A 13,233-nucleotide genomic window follows, 5' to 3' on the forward strand; every position below is an offset into this window, starting at 1 on the left:
GAAGCACATTGAGTTTCTTTGCATAGAGGAATTGTATTTTGTAAAATTGTGAAGTTTCAGTAGTGACATGGAATGCTTGTACATAGGACCTGTGCTGTGTTTCTTAAATGTGATGTCAAAAACGATTTTGGGGAAAATGAATGGCTTTTACATTTTTGAGAAGGAATAAAAAGTGTCTGCATGCTTAAAGAAATACATTTGACCCTTTCACAATGATGTTACCTGTGTTAACTCAGTATAGGAAGCACATTGAGTTTCTTTGCATAGAGGAATTGTATTTTGTAAAATTCTGAAGTTTTAGTAGTGACGTGGAATGCTTGCACATAGGACCTGTGCTGTGTTTTTTAAATGTGATGTCAAAAACGATTTTGGGGAAAATGAATGGCTTTTACATTTTTGAGAAGGAATAAATAGTGTCTGCATGCTTAAAGAAATACATTTGACCCTTTCACAATGATGTTACCTGTGTTAACTCAGAGTAGGAAGCACATTGAGTTTCTTTGCTATTGGTTTGTGTCATGTTTTTTGAGAATGGTTGAATTTCAGTAGTGAAATTGAATGCTTGTACATAGGACATGTGCTGTGTTTCTTAAATGTGATGTGAAAAACGATTTTGGGGGAAATGAATAGCTTTTACATTTTTGAGAAGGCATAAATAATGTCTGCATGATTAAAGAAATACATTTGAACCTTTTACAATGATGTCACCTGTGTTAACTCAGATTAGGGAGCAGATTGAGCTTCTTTGCTATTGGTTTGTGTCATGTTTTTTGATAATGCTTGGTATGAACATTTACAAGATAGGGGATTTGTATTTTGTGAAATTGTGAAGTTTCAGTAGTGACATGGAATGCTTGTACATAGGACCTGTGCTGTGTTTCTTAAATGTGATGTGAAAAACGATTTTGGGGAAAATGAATGGCTTTTACTTTTTTGAGAAGGAATAAATAGTGTCTGCATGCTTAAAGAAATAAATTTGACCCTTTCACAATGATGTCACCTGTGTTACCTCAGATTAGGAAGTAGATTGTGCAAATGAGGTGAGGCATGTCCAGAGGTACAGAGGAGGTGAGGCCTTTGTTCAAGACTGTAGTGGGAGAGAGGTCTTTCCTGGGGAGCATAGGTGGTGAGGCCTGTGTCTAAGAGTGCAGGGGACTAGGCTTCATGAAGCCTATCCCCCACTGCACTCTTAGAAACAGGCCTCACCTCCTCTGCACCCCTGGACAATCCTCACCTCATCTGCAACTGTGAATAGACCTCAACTGATCTGCATCCTTAGACAGGCCTCAGCTTATTTACACTCCTGGACATGCGTGACCTCATCTGCACCCAGTTACCATCAATTATACCCAATACATTGAGGCCTGTCCAGAGTACACAGATGAGGTAAGGCTTGTCCAAGGGTCAGAGGAGGTCAGTCCTCTCCACTGTACTCATGGAGACTGAATGCTTGTTCATAGGACCTGCGCTTTGTGTCTAAAATGTTATTTAAAAAACGATTTTGGTGCAAATCAATGACTTTTAGATTTTTGAGAAGGAATAAATAGTGTCTGCATGATTAAATAAATATATTTCAACCTTTCACAATAATGTCACCTGTGTTACCTCAGATTAGGAAGTAGATTGTGCAGATGAGGTGAGGCATGTCCAGAGGGACAGAGGAGGTGAGGCCTGTGTTCAAGACTGTAGTGGGAGAGAGGCCTTTCCTGGGGAGCATATGTGGTGAGGCCTGTGTCTAAGAGTGCAGTGGAGTAGGCTTCATGAAGCCTATCCCCCACTGCACTCTTAGACACAGGCTTCACCTTCTTTGTACCCCTGGACAGACCTCTCTTCCACTACACTCTTCAATACAGGCCTCACCTCCTCTGCACCCCTAGACAATCCTCACCTCATCTGCAACCCTGAATAGACTTCAACTAATCTGCATCCTTAGACAGGCCTCAGCTTATTTACACCCTTGGACATGCGTCACCTCATCTGCACCCAGTTACCATCAATTATACTCAATACATTGAGGCCTGTCCAGAGGACACAGATGAGGTATGGCTTGTCCAAGGGTCAGAGGAGGTCAGTCCTCTCCACTGTACTCATGGACACCGAATGCTTGTACATAGGACCTGCACTGTGTGTCTAAAATGTTATTTAAAAAACGATTTTGGTGCAAATCAATGACTTTTAGATTTTTGAGAAGGAATAAATAGTGTCTGCATGATTAAATAAATATATTTCAACCTTTCACAATAATGTCACCTGTGTTACCTCAGATTAGGAAGTAGATTGTGCAGGTGATGTTAGGCATGTCCGGAGGGACAGAGGAGGTGAGGTCTGTGTTCAAGAATGTAGTGGGAGAGAGGCCTTTCCTGGGGAGCATAGGTGGTGAGGCCTGTGTCTAAGAGTGCAGTGGAGTAGGCTTCATGAAGCCTATCCCCCACTGCACTCTTAGACACAGGCCTCACCTTCTTTGTACCCCTGGACAGACCTCTCTTCCACTACACTCTTCAATACAGGCCTCACCTCCTCTGCACCCCTAGACAATCCTCACCTCATCTGCAACCCTGAATAGACTTCAACTAATCTGCATCCTTAGACAGGCCTCAGCTTATTTACACCCTTGGACATGCGTCACCTCATCTGCACCCAGTTACCATCAATTATAATCAATACATTGAGGCCTGTCCAGAGGACACAATTGAGGTAAGGCTTGTCCAAGGGTCAGAGGAGGTCAGTCCTCTCCACTGTACTCATGGACACTGAATGCTTGTACATAGGACCTGCACTGTGTGTCTAAAATGTTATTTAAAAAACGATTTTGGGGCAAATCAATGACTTTTAGATTTTTGAGAAGGAATAAATAGTGTCTGCATGATTAAATAAATATATTTCAACTTTTCACAATCATGTCACCTGTGTTATGTCAGATTAGGAAGTAGATTGTGCAGATGAGGTGAGGCATGTCCAGAGGTACAGAGGAGTGTAGGCCTATGTTCAAGACTGTAGTGGGAGAGAGGCCTTTCCTGGGAAGCATAGGTGGTGAAGCCTGTGTGTAAGAGTGCAGTGGACTAGACTTCATGAAGCCTATCCCCCACTGCACTCTTAGACACAGGTCTCACCTTCTTTGTACCCATGGACAGACCTCTCTTCCACTACACTCTTCAATACAGGCCTCACCTCTTCTGCACCCCTGGACAATCCTCACCTGATCTGTAACCCTGAATAGACCGTTTGCTTTTTGTCTTTGCTTTGTTGTTTGGTAATAGTGGTCTATAATGTGCTATTTTTTTCTTTATCACAGATTGAAATCAAGATTTCAAGAGTAAGGAAATATGCCCTCAAGGCAGAGGAGAAGGAAAGATGATACGCGGAAAAAATCAAAAACAGCAACGGAATTACAGCACTCCTCTACAACAAATACTTCAAAAAACAGGAAAAAAACTCCTGGTAAGACAACTAAGTCTTTCTTAAGGAACATATGTAGATCAAAAAAAAAATGTTGGACAGAATGTAGAAAAAGAGAAGGAGAGAGCACATTTGAAAAGGAAGGAGAGGCCCTCAAAAAATGTTACTACTGGAGCAGGAGAGAATAATATGTATAGGAATAGAAGGCAGAATCAGTTTAGAGACATTCGTAAACGAATGTTTACCAATAGGGTGGTTTTAAATTTGTTAAAAAACATTAGGAAAGGTAAACAGAGAGCTGCTTTTTATAAGAAAAAGAAAAGTGTAGAGAAGAGTGTTGATCAGGCTTTTGAAGTTAAGAAAAAAATATTATTTTAATAATCAATAGAATTAGGACACTTAACAAGACAATTGATGTTTTCAAATCAAACAGTAGATGGAAAAGAGTAATTAATCTGACACATTTTTGTAAAGTTTTTTCAGGAGAATGGATGCACAGTTCAAGTTGTGAGCCATTTTGTAATGAGGAGAGTTACTTCCAGGAGAATGATTTAGTGCATGCAGTTGACACCAGTGGTCGAGCATATGAGGTGAAAGACGGTTGTCCGATTGAAAAAGAGAAACTTGTGCCTAGAGAACCAGAAGAGGTGTTAACTGATGAAGTTTTAGGGAGACGTACTAAGGGTCCAGTGTACACTTGGAAGTGTAGTAGTATTTGTAGTGTGCGACAGGAATCAATTGATTTGTATTGTAATTTCTTACGTACATATAATAAGAAAAGTCTAAAACAGAAAATGAAGATGTTGCAAGACTTAGATCCTGGCAGAGTGAGAGAAAACACAGGTTTGCAAGGGCATTCACTGGCTTGTCTTTCTAGAAAAGTCTGTCAGAGTGTTTTTCATCATTTTAGGATGTTAGCAGTGCATCATAACAAAATGAGGAAATGAGTGAGAAGGTTGTATTATGCAAAAAGTCCAGCACTTAACAATTAAACAGTGCTCTTTTGCATGGAACTGAATTAGATGTGAAGAGGATTTGTGAAGAAATTGAGATTTGTTATTTTGGTGAAAAAGAGGACAGTGTAGAAATTGACACAGAAATTCAAGGTAATGTGGAAGACAATGTACAGATTTCAAGTACAGAAAAGTTTGACCAGGAAATTGCCAGGTTTAAGGTGAAATCAAGTGAAAGGCCGAATTTTACTTGTGTGTGTTGTCGACGAACTCATTATAAGCATCAAACTAGATTAGTTGATTTATACGTAAAAAGTGAAAAGATAAATAATTATGAGTGGAAGGATTTTGCAACTTATTTGTGGGTGGAGAATTGTTTTGATTTGAGTTCTTATCAGCGTATTTGTAAATATTGTTATGATAAATTAAATCAAAACAGAATGCCTGCTAGAGCTGTTCATAATAATCTGGAGTTGGTAGACATTCCTCCTGAATTGATGGATTTAAATACATATGAGTCTATTTTGATACAATGTGTCCATCCTTTTCAGGCTATTGTTCGCATGGAGCCTAAGATAGGGAAATTGCCTCCTTCAGATTTACAGAGAGGATTAAAGGGAAGAGTTGTTTATTTGCCTCTAGATTTCAAGAAAAATATTGATACCATTGGTGTAGAGGAAGTGATAGAGGAACCTCTGGTTATTCTAGTTAATGGGGTTCCGACAAAGAGTAAGAAAATCTGGCAAGATTTAGTGGATGTTAGGAAAGTCAAAAAGCAACGTTGTATTTGGTCAAAAACAATGAGTACTACAAACATGTATGTGTTGAAGCAGAGGAAACAGCTGCAGATGAAGACAGTGATTGTTCAGCTGGCCAAATTGAAAAAGTTGATGTGTCTAGAAGTGAAGAAATATATGAACATTATACTGTTCATCCTTTGCATTCCAAAGAAGTGATGGGGAATGCAATTGACTTGTTTCAAATGAAAGCAGCAAAAGGAAGTCCCATTAGTGTATGGGAAGAAAGTTTGGAAGCTCGTTGTTTTCCACTATTATTTCCAACAGGTCGAGGTGGACGATATGACGATCGACCACTTCAAATTCCTGCATCTGAATATCGAAATGTAAGATTATATGCTGAAGATCCAAGGTTTCGTCAATGCATTCCCTATTTGTTTCATCTACTGTATGAAAGTGACTTGTCTGGGCTTTCTTATGCAGTAAACCATATACTGAAAAGTGGAGCACATCTGCAAAATGTTTCGGCGAGGGACTTTATGGAGAAAGTGAATCTGCAAGATAATATTTTGGAATCTCATCTAATCAATCTCATGGCATGTCAGCGTGGTACAAATGAGTATTGGTACCGTCGTCATGGGGAATTGAAATGTATGCTAAGAAACTTAGGAACTCCTACATGGTTCCTCACTCTTAGCTGTGCCGAGTATGCATGGGACGACGTATTCAATTTCTACGAGAGGCAAATGCAAATATACAAAATATAGAATTCAAAACTGCTGGAGAACTGTGTTCTTTGGATCCAGTGAATGTTTGCAGATATTTCAATCATAGATTTGAAGCTATGATGTCTTTTATTACCAACAAAAAAAATCCTCCCCTTGGAGAGGTTTTGGATTTCTTCTGGAGAAAGGAGTATCAAGCGAGAGGTGCTCCTCACATACATATGTTGTTGTGGATTAAAGATGCACCCAAATTTGGAACAGATTTGGATGAGACAGTGATGAGGTTCATTGAAGAGTATTCAACATGTGCTGTTCCGAAGAAAACAGTTAAGGCAACAAGTTTTACGCTTTCAATCCCATCGTTGTGGAAAGTACTGTCGTCGAAAATTCAGAAACAAGGACAAGCTCTACACAAAATGTTGTTTCGGATTTCCACGACCAGTGATTTCTAAAGGAAGAGTAAATAATTTGATGTCTTCTCTGTGACATACTGTGACGAGGAAATCACCAAAAAATACATACAATTTAAAAAGAAACGAAGAGTCCAAGTACATCAACGACTACAACCCAGTGATTTTGTCCATGTGGAATGCTAACATGGATATTCAGTTCGTTGCTGACAACTCTATTGCTGTGGCTCGATATGTGACGTCTTATATCACAAAAAACGAAAAGACAGAACGGAAGGAAATGTGGGAGGATATTTCACATGAAAAGTGTCTAAGCAAGAAATTATACAGTTACAGTCTGAAGATGTTGTCACATCGAGAAATTGGAGCATATGAATGTTCTGATCGATTGTCATCAGCAAGTCTATATGCCAAATCTAGAACCATCATTTGGGTGAGTCTAGGTCTTGCTGCAACACGAAACCGAGTTTTGAAATCTGTACAAGAAATAGAGTATTTGGCAGAGAAAGAACCAGAAAGTACAGATATTTTGAAGACAAACATGTTGGATACATACTATCCAAATAGAAGTCCTTACCTTGAGAACGCTTTTCTCTATGAATATCTGCAAAGATATATTTATAAGAGGAACATCAGAGAAGATATCAATAATGGAATATATGCTGTCATTGGGTGTGAAGGGTGTCTAGTGAAGCAGAGAAAAGGCTATTTGATTAATCATCGAAAAATTAGTTGCGAAAATCCAGAGAAAAGGGAATTTTACTATTTAGCTCTTTTGCAACTCTTTAAGCCATGGCGTACAGAAGAGGAACTACTTGGAGATTTTCTCTGTTACGAAGATTCTTTTAATGCAACCAAGGATACCATAGAATGTCCTATTTTTCCAAATTATCTGCAAATGTTGAACGAAGAAATAGAGCAAGAAGCCACAATTGCTGTAGAGATTGCTAGAGACAGTTCTCAAGACAGTCAGAGTTCTGCTTCATTGAGTCAGGATCCACTTGGAGGACCAATTATTCAAAATGAAGCTGCCACTGCCATGGATGAGGTGGAAAGAGCTATGGAACAAGCTCAAGATGATGTAGTTAACTTAGAAGATTTAGTGCAACAACTAAACCTTGAGCAGAAACAGATATATGACGAAGTCACAGAACAGATTGAACATGGATTCAGTCATGAGAAAAAAGAGTGCTCATGTACATCATTTAAGCCTATCCGACTGTACGTGAGTGGAGAAGCGGGAACTGGAAAAAGTTTTCTGATTAAAGCAATTGCAACTTATCTGCAGAAATGGACTGAATCACCGCTGTCTTGTGTTGTTACCGCTCCAACTGGGCTGGCAGCTCATAACATTAAAGGGATTACTTTACATCGTTTACTGATGCTACCAGTCGAGCATGATAACAAATTGCAGTACCACAAGCTATCTGGAGATGCGTGTTCCGAAGTTTCCAGAGTCCTGAAGAAAATGAAACTTCTTATCATTAATGAAGTAAGCATGGTCTCAAATCTAATGCTTGCTTTTGTGCATTTGAGAAGGCAAGAAATTCTTAGAACAGAGTATTATGTGTTATTTGGAGGGAAACACATTATTGTTTTTGGAGATCTACTGCAGTTGACTCCAGTGAAAGGACAACCAGTGTTTAAAATGGTCACGCATGAAGATACCAGGAAGTGCCTAGGAAGCATTGGAAACGTTAATATATGGTTAAATTTCAAATATGCAGAACTACTCCAAAATATGCGACAGGCAAAGGATGAAGATTATAAAAATATTCTACAAGATGTAAGAATCGGAAAAGTAAGTCAGCATGGGAAAGAAGCTTTACATGCACGATTAATTTCAAATTTGTACCCAAATGAAAACATTCTTCCAGAGAATATTTTTAAGAAAATTAACGAGAAGAAATCTGGGATATGTTTGATGCCAACTCTGAAAGAATGTTTCATCTTCAACAACAAAATGTTAAAGTTAGAAAATGAAGAGATTGTGAAACTGGAAGCTATAGATAAAATAGAGCATATGGGAGCAACAATTATTTTGTCAGAAAATTTGAAATCAAAATTGGATTCATTAGAGAAGACTATATCCAAAACTGCTGGTTTTGAAAAGACTCTGAATGTGTGTTTAAATTGTCTTATCATTTTGAGAAGGAATTTAAATGTTGAAAGAGGTCTGGTAAATGGAGCAATGGGTCATGTTGTTGATTTTGTAAATTACAAAAATAGAGATGGAATTGAAATTTTAAAAATTAAATTTGATGGCATTGACGAAATAGAACAAATTTGTCGTTGTTCAGCTAGATTTTTGCTTTTGAAAGACTTATATGTTCGCCGAAAACAGTTTCCTGTTTGTTTGGCATATGCGGTGACAATTCATAAATCTCAAGGTTTAAGTGTAGATAGTGCTTTGGTGAACATTGGAAGTTCTGTGTTTAAAGAGGGTATGGCATATGTGGCATTATCACGAGTCAGAACTTTATCAGGATTGTACTTGATTGAGTGTGATGAAACAAAGATTTGTGCAGATCTAGATTGTGTTAAAGAATACAATACGTTAAGAAGAGAGTATGCTCCACATTTGCCTCAATATCCTCTGTTTGAAAAACGTGTGGTAGGCCGAAAAAGAAGAAATGAGAATAATTGCAGTGAGGTAGTAGCAAAAAGACAAAAAGTAGATGAAACTGTAATTGTAAGCAGAAGGAAAAAGGATTCTGTTGAAGATGTTGTTGGATTTCAATTTGAAAGCAGTTCTGGTGTCAACTGCTATGCTAATGTAGTGGTTAATGTTATTTTTTTTCTTCAAAATTTACAAGAACAGATTGTTGAAAATCGGGATGAAACACTGCTGTTTATTGAATTCTGTGTTTGAGAAATGTAGCAGTGATAGAGCAAAAATAGAAAGTGTTTCAGAAATTCGAAATCTTCTAGACATATGTTCTGGTCAAAATCAATTTTCACAGAATATTCAGCAGGATTGTCAGGAATTTTTAATGTATATGTTTGATGTATTGGAAGATGAAGGTGTAGATATAAAAAATCTTTTTAGCCTTTCTTATCAATGGCTGCATGACTGTGACAACTGTAGTTTATCAAGTAGTACTACAATAGACACTGAAAGATTTATATATTTGACTTTACCAGACTGCAAATCATTGTCTTTTAATAACCTAGTTAAAGCAGCTGATCACAATATGGTGTGTAGCCAATGTAAGTCTGCAATGCTCTCCACATTATTTATACAAAATTATGGTCAGTATGTCATTTTAATGTTCTAACGATGTAGACCTGATGGAAGTAAATTGACAACTTCTATTAAAAATTTTGTGGCTTCTCAGTTATCAATATCAGGAAGAACTTTTGCAACTGTAGCTATTATTTATCATGATCAAGATAATATAAAAAATTGAGTTGTCATATAGGTACTGTAAGTGGATCTCATAGTAAGTGATATCAGTATCATACAAAATGATGAACATGAGTGAGTCAGAGATGGTATTATGAATATTTAAATATTGTGAAAATGTTGTATGAGCGTTTCTTTCAGAACGTCGGAAAAACGGTAATTTCAGAGTTTCTTTTAATTAATTTGAAAATATACTCATACATCTGACACTATTTGGCCTTAAGGAAAAGTGAAGGAATGAGCAAAGAGTCATGACTGAAAAAAAGGGGTATATGAAAATAATGAAAATATTTCAGATGTTCTTGGAGCTTTTCTTCTAGAAAGTCGATGAAATGGATTTTTTAGTGAACAGCAGAGTACTTTCCAACGAAAAGGACCTTCCTGATATACTATTTGGCCTAAAGGAAAAGTAAGTGAATCAAAGATTAGTGTACATTTGTGATTTTTAAGTTTCTAAGGGTTTTTTTAAAACACAATCTTTTAGATTGTGGTTTTTTTTCCCGCTGTCATATGATGAGTAGTTTGAACTCACTGTTTTAAGTGAAATTCAATATATTCTGAGAACAGCAAAAATAAACTATGTAACATGTTGTACAAGTTATTCTATAGTTTGTATTGTGTAATTTAAATTGTATTCCCATTGTCTCACGCTCACTTTCCTTTTTCCACCCTCTTTCAGCTCTTTTTACTCACTTATAATGTCTTTCTCTCACTCTCTTTCACCCCCGTTCCTTTACTCCACTTCTTTCACAACCCCTCATTCTCATTTCAACTGTCTGCATCCCCTCTCTCCCTTGCATAACTTTTCAGCTTTCAGTCTCTCTGCTTTACTTCCCTTTTCCGACTTTTCCTCCTTTGCTCTTTTAGTAATTCCTGTTTACTCACTCAGCAGTATTGTCGCACTCTATCACTATACCTCACCCACTCTCCCTCGCTTATCTTTGTTTGCTCCTTTCTTTTGACCTCTTCTCTCTATTTTCCGTTCACTACCTCTATGTCCTCAGTGCCTCACTCTCCTTGTGTTATGTTCACTTGTGTTTATCTACCTTCTATCATTTCTCTTACAACAACTTCACTGCTGCTCTCTCATCATTCTTCATCCCATTTCTTTTACTGTGGTTCCATTACTACCCCTCATTTCCTATCTTTCAGTGTCCTTCTCTTTACTTTCATAACCGAATCACTTTCTGTCAGTACCACTGTTTTAGTCCTCTTCTCCTCTCTTTCCTTTTTTTGCTCCCTTACTCATTTCCTTTCCTCACTCATTGTACTCCACTTCACTCAGTCCTTCTCTTTGTCTCTCTGTCTACTAACTTCCTCACTCCTTTTCCCTCAATCCTTCTAAATTATCACATAAGGCGGGGAAAACATGGCGGCCGCTAGATAGAGCGGCGCGCTCGTCCCTGACGAAGCTCCTGCTAACATGCCCCAGAGCAGTTTTTGTCGGTAGTTTCGGCTTTTTGCGGTGGTGATATCGAGACGAGTAAGCTGGTTCACGAGCTCGGAAGGAAGGCTAGCAGTTAGCAGCGTGGTGCGGTGTAGACAGCCTCTGAGAGGTGGCGGGGGCGGCGCGTGTAAGCAGGCTCGGGCTCGGGCTCGGGCTCGGCTTGGGCTTCGGTGGAGGAGGAGGAGAGGAGAGTGCGGCAAGCAGCGGGCGGAGCCCTGTTAGTCCGCGGTGAGTCACGGCAGCCGAGCTGAGCCTCTTTGAGAGACGGCGTCTACTGTGATTTCAGCAGCTTTCAGGCAAAACGCCCGAGAAGAGTCAGCGGTGCGGAGGCAGCTGAGCCGCCCTGAGATGAGAGGGGTGTACTGCGGGGGGCCGTGCGGTGGGATAACAAGTTAGCCGAGCGTGTGAACTCAGGCTCAGGAAGAGAGAGGAGGTGAGAGCAAGTGGTTGGTGGGCTCTACATACGAACGGTGGCAGTTGTTGAGCTGTCCCGAGGAAATCAATTAAATAAATACAACTTCCGTAGATTACAGACAGAAAATAAGAAAATAAGAAGACGTCGGTACCCTCAAACATCCACTAATGCTGATTGGGATTGGGATTGGGGATCCCAGTCTAAGGAAGAAGTCTGGAAAAGATTGGGAATTTACCAGCGCAAAGACAGCCTGGGCTCTTCAGAGGTAACAGTGCTGCACGAGTATAAGGTGGACAGAGCTGCCAATGTGTCGGGAGCAGGTTCTTCTCCCCGCACCTCACCACTGGGGCGACGCAGCAGTGGAGCTTCGAAGAAGCAGAAAAGCTACAGCATACAGCGTCTCTGCGAAAGGACTGGCAACAACTATTCAGTGCGGTAAGGGGGACCAGCAGAGGGGGAGGGTATCAAGTTCTTTAGGAGGGCAGGTGCAGACTGCTGATAACCAGGATCATAACCAGGACTTCATAGGTATACAGGGCTGTCACCCTTCACAAAATCTAGACCCTGCACCCAGAATCTTTAGGTTTAACGCACAACTACAAACTACTTGTCATACATCGAGTGAGGCTTTACACTCATCTATTGCCAGAACCCTGGGGAAGCGGAAGGCTAAGGGAAAAGGAAAGGGCAGCAATAAGGACAAAGAATCAGCCGCCCCTACAGGCCCCAATGACACAGGTCAAATACAAGTAGCACTAAGAAGTCCAGAAGAGCAATATTTCACAGAGTCTGAGACAGAATTTGATGATCAGGCAGTAGTGGAATCATTACAACCCCCAGTCTTAAGGGTATCAAAAAGGGGTAAGGAACGTCAGCAACGATACACCGCACTGAAGGACCTAACGCATAAGGCTAATCCGAGCAAGGGGGGTACTAAAACAAAAGCTAGCACAACTTCCCGAGTTACACCCTCGTTGAAGTCATATTTTAAGGTCCTCCCCCAGGTCCTAAATATAAACCAAGACCCCCAAAAATCTTTTTGTACTCAAACTGCACCCGTATCAGTGGAAGAGACTGGTGTTATAAACACTTCTACATCTCCCTTATCCGTAGTTAGTTATCTTGGTAATCCGGAAGATAAGGTGGGAGAAGTAGTAGGGGCAGGAGGCTCACTCAGCGGTATAGGGATGGGGGACCCAGTTGAAAAAATCGATAATGTAACCTCCCAATCAGATCAGCAAGCCTTGGCCACAGGAACTGCAAGTGAGATAAAGGACTCGAGCCAAGACATAGGGGGCTGTAAAGACAACAGTAGTGATGACACCATCCAAGCCATACTCCTCTGTATGAGGGAAGAGATCAGAAATGGGTTTGAGGAGTCAAAGAGATGTTTTGAGGAGTCTAGGCACACTCAATCAGAGATCCGCACAATGTGCGAAAACCTAGAATCTAAGGTAGATGGTCTCTCATTAAGAACTGGAGGCCTAGAGAATTGTGTTGAAGAGCTCAAGGCTAAATTGGAATATGCTGAGGTGAAGATCCAGACACTACGACGAGAAGGAGATTCAGTCAAAGACAGAGTTGAGTCTCTCGAAATTTTTTCCAGAAGGAATAATTTGTGACTTCTAAAAATACCAGAGGGAAAAGAAGGAGGAGGTGGAGATTTAAAAAAGTTTGTTGCAACCTTACTAAAAGAATCTCTAAATTTGGATGAAACTCTGCCCCAAATAGAAACAGATATTCA

The sequence above is a fragment of the Lissotriton helveticus genome, chromosome 1_1 (genome assembly GCF_964261635.1).
Source record: "Lissotriton helveticus chromosome 1_1, aLisHel1.1, whole genome shotgun sequence".
Classification (NCBI taxonomy): domain Eukaryota; kingdom Metazoa; phylum Chordata; class Amphibia; order Caudata; family Salamandridae; genus Lissotriton; species Lissotriton helveticus.